This window comes from Poecilia latipinna, unplaced genomic scaffold (assembly GCF_001443285.1).
Source record: "Poecilia latipinna isolate Pla-1442-1.1 unplaced genomic scaffold, P_latipinna-1.0 Scaffold4999, whole genome shotgun sequence".
Classification (NCBI taxonomy): Eukaryota; Metazoa; Chordata; class Actinopteri; order Cyprinodontiformes; family Poeciliidae; genus Poecilia; species Poecilia latipinna.
Window position 1 is genome coordinate 6,253 of NW_015117615.1, and position 9,568 is coordinate 15,820.

The window sequence follows — 9,568 nt, forward strand, 5'->3', positions numbered from 1 at the left end:
GGCCAAGAACTGACGGGATCCTGAAGAAGTCGGGAGCTGAAAGTGGAGAACGGGTGGCGGTGTGTTGAAGCTCAGCCGAGGAGCAGGTGCAGAGAGGAGGCTGGGCTTTATTAAGGGAGCGATGCCTTATGATTGGAGGAGCTAAAGAAAAGACGGGTGCCGATAGGCTGGGACGGAGGCATATGATGTGATTGGCTGAGCAGGTGAGATTATGCTAGGCTTTATAACTCACTCCAAAACATGGATACTGCTATGATTAGTGGCATTTTTTTTTTTTTGACAAATATTTTTCACATATTTAATCAATTTGTGTTGTATTTTTGTGGTAGTGATAGTAACAAAGAAAAAGACGATAAAAAAGTTACAGATTTTTTTTTTTTTTTTTTTAGGCAGCTGTATGACTGTGACTGCGTGGCACAGAAATAAAGCGACACAACTCTAAATATCATTCTTGAAGAACATCCCTAGGTTACTTGCTTTAAAAAGGATGACATATCACTGAAATGCACACAGTAACTGTGTTTAATGATATTTTCAAATTTATTGATGCACTCATGGAAATAATAATGGGGGTTGGGGGAAGTGAAAATAAAATTTCTGATCATACTGTCAGTTTTTTTTTTTTTTTTCCCGCAATCGACAATTACAATAAAAATATGACAGTGATAAATCAAAATCAAAACAAAACAATAAATGCCCACCCCTACTGCAGAGATGCACAGGTAAAACCTTTTTAGCACACTAACTCAATAAAAGATTCAATATTTGGTTTGTTTTATTAAGGCGACATAAAAGAAATTGAGAAATTAATTCATGGCTTCTGACATTTACACTGTATATCCTCCTCTAACAAAAGCATATAGTGTAGAACACAGACATAAGATTAAGTTATGCTATTACAAACACCGTACACTGAATTATTCTAATATCCTAAGATAAATGTTTCACAACAAAACAGCTTATCTAAAATGTGAACATCCTAAAAGAATGCAGCAGATATAGAAAACAGATGGAGAGGACAAAAGTGGGGGAATTTAGACTTAATGCTATCTGCTATGTAACTGCCTGTACTTATGCTTTTGTGACAAAACACTTTCACACATACCCACACTCTCCTACATGCTCTATCTTACTCACCATACTCCTGCTCTACTTCTATTCTAATTTAGTCCTCTTTTTATAAAACACCATTCCATGCCTTAATCCTCTATACCAAAAGCACACAAGCATAATTCATCCTGTGTTGTTGTTTTTTTGTTGTTTTTTTTGTGCATAAGCACAACTTCACTTTGATGTAAAAATATTTCAGTGTGCCCTCAATGGAAAAAAATAAATAAATAAAAATCTGCACAGCACTTTGTATTATCCCAGATCAAACCTCTGTCTGTCATATGCAGCATGAGACGTGGGTGTGGTCAGATATTAATGACATTTAGCATGTAGAGCATTTGCAAACCCATGGTTTTCTGTTGGAACAACTCATCTCGCTGCACCTTTATCTACATACTCATAAAGCAGTTACACGGGGTTTCTACATTAAAAATTCTGTCCTAGACTCAAATTTCCAATATTCTGAGTCCTTTATGCCCATTTTAAAATTTAAAATGCATTCATTTACTGTCATTATTTTGCACAGGATTGGAAAACCCAACAGACAGGCACCAAAAGAGGACCAGGATTAAAATAAGCAAAGACAGGGCAAATAAAGAAGTGAATTAGCTATGAATGGAAGACAGAAAAAACAAAAGGGAACAATGGAAGGACATGACAGAAGGACTTTTAATGTGTATTATTGTATATTTAAAAAAAAATCAACTATAAGCATTAAGAAAAATGAGAATAACATCATACCCATACAGAATGCTTCCACTTCTAAGATCTCTAATATGTTGGTGTCTGTCCATATTGAAAAAAATGTTCAATAATGCTTGATTTTGCAGTACATTTACATCATTAACGCTCAGCCATAAAAATCCCATTTTCAACTCTGGTCATTTGTTTGAAGGAGTACATAACATAATACTAATACAGTATCCGCACCTGGCTTAGAATTGGTTAAAATTTCCGGTGCTTTTTGAAATTCTTGCCACAGAGAGCTCGCAGCACAATGTTACGCTCCCACCCCCTGTCTGTCAAAGGATTCAAAACCGTCGAATAAAAGCTGAAAACAAGAACAGAATGAAGCAGATTGCCGGGTCAGTAATAGAAAGTCTTTTATGTAGTTCTTGGCGTATCGCACATATAATGCCTACATTGTTACACTTTGCATTATACGCTTGATGATTCGCAGAACTGCGTCACGTTTTCACTTTCCAATTGTCTGCTGCAGTTCAAAAGAACCATCTCATCAGACTCATTAAAAACCTAGTAACTGAACACCAATTAAATGCTATTCAGTCTAGTTACACAGAATGGATCATGATATACTTCAGCAAGCACAAGTTTAAATTGTGCAAATATTGCAATGCTTGCCTCTTTTTTTTTTCTTCTTCTTCTTCTTCTTCTGTATTGAAGACATTTTCTCTCTAAGGACGTGTATGGGTGCATTCATGTACTCTTAATCTCTGCCTAAGATTGGAAGCCGCTTTGCACAGTTTTTAGGGTGTATCTTTGAGAAGTACACGCTTCATAAATGAGCCCGCAGAGATCCACGTCTATGATCTGTGATGTCACATTGATGTACAGCCCGAAGCTGTTCTTCTGTTTCAATGGATGTGAAACCAATGTTCTAGCCTTTATTTATCCAGGGAATCTTAGATAAGCTCACATGCTCCGCTGATATTCAGTAGCTGTACATGGATTCCACAGCCGTTTATTGCATCACGGTTCTATCGATCGACCTCAGCCTGTCGCCTTGGTGTTTATTTTTGATGGCTAAATTTGTTATTCAAATGCTAACAAAAAATGACTGACGCAGTTGTCAAAACATCAGAGCTGGATATCTCTGTCATATCGATTAAAAGCTCTGAATGCTGGGCTCGAGTAGCTAAATTACCATCGCTAATATTGGCAGTTAGTGTGGTAGAAGGTATAAGCAGGTCTATCACAATAAACAGTAGGGGGGAAAAAAATAGGGATGACTTTATTAATGATTACCATATTAAACTACCCAGTGTTTACTGTAGCTGTTACATTCCTATTAAAACCTTACATCAAGTCTGGGCAGTTATTTTTCCCAAAAGGCCACATGAGCACCTCTGGGGTTGGCTTTTGACGGATCACATGGTTTCCAATATATACATGAAATTAAACCCATAAGTAAGAAATGTATCATCTTTTGGCAACTCTGCAACTAAGCAATAGAATCTAACTCGCCACACTGATAAGCGAAATTTCAGATTCAAAACATGGCCAATTTGTTCCATTCACTATGTTCGCCACCTGGGTTCCTAAAACAAACAAAATACTCTGTCAAGGATTGGCATAAAAATTTAATTAAAGTCCTCATTACAAATGGCAAATATTGATGAATTCTGTGCTTTTAAAAACTGGCAGGCAAACCTATTTTTCCTGTCCCCTATATGGAATTAAAAAAGGAAAAAATAACTGCAACTACTGGAAACACACACACACACGCACACACACACACACACACACATACACAAAACCCAGCAGCACAAATCAAATTAGAAAGGCGGTGTTCCCAAAAAGTGCATTTTAAATAGGAGTCGTTGACCTCAGAAAATCCAGAGGGAACACGGAGTCCTTTGAGTTCAAAAGGCATTTGCTGTAAAAAGAGTTAACAAAAACATCACTGAAAATTAAGTCACCCCAAAATACACAAACTTCAGCGAATGTTATTCCATTTGAATAAACGCTGCTAAGGTTATGCAAAAATAAAATTCTAAAAACCCACAAAATGTTCAGGGACATGTATCTTTTGCAAAAGCAATTCCCAAGGTCTCATAAATCACTGTATGTTTAGTCTAATTTAAATTCACGCTGAGAGCAATGGCCATGTTTTCATAAACTAAGTATGCCACTTTAAATTTTGTTGCAAATAATAAAAATAAATTGCTAGCAGCACAGATTTCAACTGCCTTTCAAAAAAAAAAAAAAATCTCTCTTGCATTTCTGAATGTTAATTTGGTTAGCATTATTATGACTGTTAAAAAAAAGAAGCTAATATTGAATATGTTCACCAGTCTCATTTGGGTCACTTTTGATGTTTACAAACCCAATGAAGGAAAAGCGTGTGGAAGTTACAGAGGCAAGTTTATTGCAAGTTACAGAGGCAAGTGTATTTGTTGCTCAAAACATATTTTGTCCCTTTCCACATTTCCTGCTGCCTACATATTAAACAATCAATCACGTTTATTTGTGGACCACATTTTATGCATCGCAGATTTGTGGTGCATAGAAGCTGAATGCTGCATCTCTTTCTTTGGTTCTGGGGATGCAGAGCAGACCAGAACCAGAAGACCAAAGTGCTCTGGAAGGTTGATACGACTTCTTTAATGTATTGTGGTGCTGAGCCATTCGGTGATTTATTTAATAAAATAAAATAAAATCACATTAAAATATTTCTTCCTAGATACAGAGAACTGGGGTGGTCTACTCTACCTTTCCGGTTTTACGAAGATTACTATTATTGTTAATACTGAGCATGGATTTTGTAACAGCAGTAGTAATACTATATCTGGCAGATCTGGTAGTAGATTAGCTTTTCATACTGCTTTTTTAGGTTTCATAACCCCCTACTGACAATTATTCCTCATATAGACATATTTTAAGTTTTATCCTCAAACAAATGATAACTTAATTGGGGATTGAACAGTTGGAAATAGCAAGACTGTTATTTATACGCATTTAGTATTGAAATTAGTCAAGCTAACCATATCCAGCCACCAACTACCACTGGAAGATGGTGGCTAAATGTATCTAATGTTGGTGTAAAATGTGCATCTCTCAGAACTGGTGGAAAACATGACCACCTTGGCTGCATTAGGACCAGAGGCAGTTTGAGCAGCCAGTTTGTTTTAGGTTTTAACCTAATGATCCCCGTCTGAGTCTTTTCTAACTAGTCTGGACAGAGAGGGAGTTAGCTGCTGTGCTGATTACCCCGAGTCTGTAGGGCTGGGCTTTGTAGCAGTTTCCATTTCTCATTTTTTTTAGAGAAAGAATTATCCCAGATAACATAAATTCTCTTTCCTTCCTTACTGAAAAACGAAAGGCTGAAACAAAGACACACTGGGGTATAAAATTTTTAAGTACTGACCATAAGATTTGGGGCTTATAATTACAGCTCACACTTAACTTTAGCAGATAAAATCACATGCTGACACCTTCATAAGGAAATATTGCGGTGTCCTAAAATTGCCACATCTCATGTCTCAAGATCTCGTTACACCCTTAGTCACCAGCCGGTAACTTCTGTTCAGTACTTTCCTTTTGAACAAATGAGTGAGCCTACCCTTAAACAACTGTTCTGGTTATGTCACCGTTTCCTTTTTTGTCCTTTTCCCAATGAATTATACATCAGTGTGGCATCACAGATTGGGACTAAAACAATCATTTTTGGCTTCACAAGAAGGGACAGCGAAGAGCACTCACTAATGCTGAAGAAAACAAAAAAAAGAACAAAAGAATCTGCTGCTTGGAGTTTGTGTCTGCCTGTGGATTATCCAAATTCAAATTACTGATGTGCTGTTAGATTGAGGATAGCAGAAAGCTAGCTGCCTGTGTTGGAAGCTTTTGTTTCTGCAAAAAGCTAAAACAAAAATATGCAGCAAAAAGAAAGGAGAAATATGCAAGTTAAATGTCGAAGAATGATTCCTCCCCTCATCTAAACCGAAAGGTTAAAGGCTTTTCATCCATGAGTAAAAATGCTCTCCCCATGCATTTATTTATACTCTGGCTGTTATGGCTTTTTCAAGTGTCCCTACAGGGTTGTCTGCACTTCCAGCACCTCTCGACTCTGACGCACTTCCCCTGGTGGGGCTTGACTGCACCGCTGAGCATGTAAAGCCCGTCTCAGAGCACTCTTCCCTCTGCCTGGGGAACGACACCCTCAGAAAACACCTACATGAAAATGCAATTAAAAGCTTCTTTCTCTGAGCAGTACAGCCTGTTTTAAGGGACAGTGGCAGGAAATGTAGTGTGAAGGCAACATGGTCCGGGGGTGGACGGAGAAAAGAGGGTCTACGGTTGGGGGTTGGGGGGGGGCAGACGTGGGCCATCTGCATTTTCCATCCAAAGTACTCAGCTCACATCTGTCATTTCAGCACTCAGGCCTAATTTAAATATTTTTATCTTCCGAAATTCGTTCACGTGGACATACGCCTTCTCTTTTTAGGGCGAGGCAATACGCCGGTACATTCACTGATTCGACATAAGGGGTCTTTTTTTTTTTTTTTTTCCCATCAGAATCATTTCAAAAGCAGCCATTGATTTCACACGGATAGTGTTCAGTGAGGTTCACATCTTGGTTTTATATTTTCTTTACATTTCAATGTATAGCTAATTTAAGCTTGCGTTTGTTTTTTTTTCGTTTTTTAATTTATTTTAATGAGCAGATTCTACCTGCAGAAAGTGGAAAACGCCTAGGGAAAGCAGACTGTGTGAGCCAAATATTTAATTATAATATTTCTGTTAAGGATTAGTCTGTAAAGATCTCTTGGAAGGACATTTCATCCATGTGCAGAGCAGCCTGAGCTCTAGATATTAAGTATCTAATCTTCTCCCAGAGAGCGTGACTATAATAAAGCAGGCACTGACAGCACACATACAGTAAATTAATCTTTATTTTTAAGGAGCCGAGCAATCAAATTACCTCGCAGTTATTGTTCTGTAAACGTTGCAAGTAAAGCTAACATGTTGTTCTCTTTCATTTTACGGCTGTGTGTTGTATTAAAATCCCCAGATTTGTCACAGACCGGCGTAGGGAACGTAGCAAAGGAGGAAGCGCAGGCAAAGGTTATATAAAAACTAAAGCAAACGTAATTTACGAATGGGATGTGCTAATCAGCAACATCAAACAGTGGCAGGAGGCAATAAAAGAGCACAAGAGTGAGCTCATGTGCTGGGATTTATAGCCAGCAGGGCTCAGGTGCTCTTTGTTGCGTATGAAAAGAATGCAGAGAGCCTTTAATCTCTGACAAAATACAGCAGATGATGTGTTGGTAAAGAGTGGTTCACAAGAAAGAGATGAGAGGAGATTTTCATAAAGAATTGCTATTAGTCTTTCTTTTTTTGTTGTTGTTTTGTAGTTTTCAAAAATTCTGTGAAACCAAAGCTTTTTTTTTTTAAGAATCTGCAATCAGTTTAGAATAAATCATTCATTTATTCTTTTGTAATTCATCCTAACTAAAGATTTCTGCAGCTGTGTGGGGCATAGATTTAATTCTTTTAACCTCAACTGTTGCTGTTGACTGTTGGTCAGCTTGTTTGCAAAAGACTGATTACTTTTCCCATGGATACGAGAAATAACAATCTGGCTCCTGAGAAGTATTTGTCATAAAAAAAAAAAAAACAGTGCCGTAATTGTAAAACTAGACAAGCAGCAACCATCGTTCTTTTTAAGTTTACAACTACAGCTGGTAAGCTAACAGATGCATCTGTTACGCAGGTGACTGCAAGACTTTCAAAGCAGATTGCCTGAATATAAGGCCCCGAACACGCTGAGATGTTTCAGGTGCACCCACTAAAGTTTTTCCACACTGATTCGGCATCCTGGGATCATTCAGCACCATTTTTGAATCGGGGTTAAAAAGTGGACACTTTTCAAAATGTCGTTTTCATGTTTCCTTGTGGCCACGCCAGCTAATTTTGTGCAAATACAGTGGTAATATAAAAGCAGAATATTTTCTCCTGTATCTATTCCATAAGAATTTCACACCAATAGGTTCTGGCCTATTTATCCCTTGCACACGAAATGCATAAATACACAAAAACAAATTATGTAATTTTTTTTTTTTTTTTTTTACAATGTTTTTTTTTTTTAGATTTCTTTGGTGGTGAAAGACTTTTGGATCACCACCCACCAACAATGTTGTACCAGCATTTTAACAAGGTTTCTGTGGCTGGTTAAGGATGTAGTAACAGCTGGGTCATTTATTAGGTGTTATCTGCATCGTTGAACTAAAGAGCCCGCATTCACATGTGACCATCTGTGTTTTCATGAAATCAGGTTCTGTTTATTGAATAGAGAAAAGGAAAACCGCCCGCCAGCAGAGACAGAAGGAATTTTACAAATAACCATTAGATTTGCTTTTGAACTGCAGTGGAACTTAGCATGTACTCACTGCATGCATCACCAGCTGCCACATTCATTATATTGTATTTTATATTTTTATTCCTCTGGATTCCCAATACTACTCTTTTTATTATTATTATTATTATTATTATTATTATTATTATTATTATAATAATAATCTTGTATACACTCCTTTAAGTGTATACAAGACCCATCTAATGTTTGAGCCTCACCGTATATTGTGCAAAAGTTTATTAGTTTTCTGCTCTTTTTTTTTTTTTTACACCCGCTGCATGATATTACAGATAGCATACACAATTTGATGTTATCATATTTGCATCGTGCAAGTGGAATAGCCACTTTGTGCTCACAGCATTATGTTATAGAATAAAACTAATCAGCTTATGCACAGTGAGCATAGAATATGGGGGTGATGAATAGCGAGACGGTATAGGGTTTTGATAAGACCTTGTTTTACCGTCTGCAGTATTTCCTCTCCTCCTCTCCTGTAAGTGGACACCCATGGCGCAGTACATGTTTGCATAAATATCGTCTCCTTTATTGCTTTTGCGGCCGAGTGAAAATTTGATTCCTTTATGTTTGGCAAAAGCTCTTGTTGCAAGTATTCTGCTGTGTAATATGCTTCAAAACCCAAGTTCAAATATCCTCAACTAAAAATTACCATGGGCCTCTCTAATTGCTTAACATGGTAATTGGATTGAGGAAAAAGCCCCCCGAGTTTCATTTAGGAATCTCACATCCTGAATTCAAACACAAGACGAGAGAAAAGAAGGCTTTCCACTTGCCGAAAGACATCTGGATGGCCTTGCCCTGAAAGCATATTCATAATTAAAGCGCCAAGTCTAGTGGAAGGTGGCTTTTTTTTTTTTTTTTTTTTTTTTAAAGGGCTTTTTGCACCACCCAAACTAAATATGAAAAGAAGGTGTAAATTTAGCATGCAGGAATATGACATTTAAATTAGACCATGCGGCTTGCCTCATTAAAATTAAAAGACGGCGTCGAGATGTAATTTGTCTGTGCGTAGCCTTGTCACTAAATGTAGGAGACTAAAAGCCCGTAGTACATGATCATAATCTCAATTTTTGTAATGAAGTTTTATCAAATATGACCATCTATCTCACAGAACGGCGTGCAGGGTATTTTGGTTTACGGGAATTAGGAGCATTAGCTTGGGCAGTGCTTTGTAAAGAAAAAACCCAAACAAGAAAAACAACTTCAGAACCTTGCAAAAGGTTCCCAGAATTATTAGTAGGCCACTGTTTTGGAGCGAGTACGTAGGTGGGAAACCCTCACTGATGTAATAATTTGTTCCACATCATACCTCTTGATGGCAGTAATGTACTAGTTAGTTTT

At 37.4% G+C, this 9,568-nt stretch overlaps 1 long non-coding RNA gene across 1 annotated transcript; it reads left to right on the forward strand.

The window, feature by feature from the left end:
• The first annotated feature begins 6 nt into the window (after positions 1 to 6).
• On the forward strand, positions 7 to 604 carry LOC106943220 (uncharacterized). The gene is made up of 2 exons (XR_001423857.1): positions 7 to 203; positions 390 to 604. It is a non-coding gene; the product is annotated as an uncharacterized LOC106943220 (long non-coding RNA).
• The last annotated feature ends 8,964 nt before the right edge of the window (positions 605 to 9,568 follow it).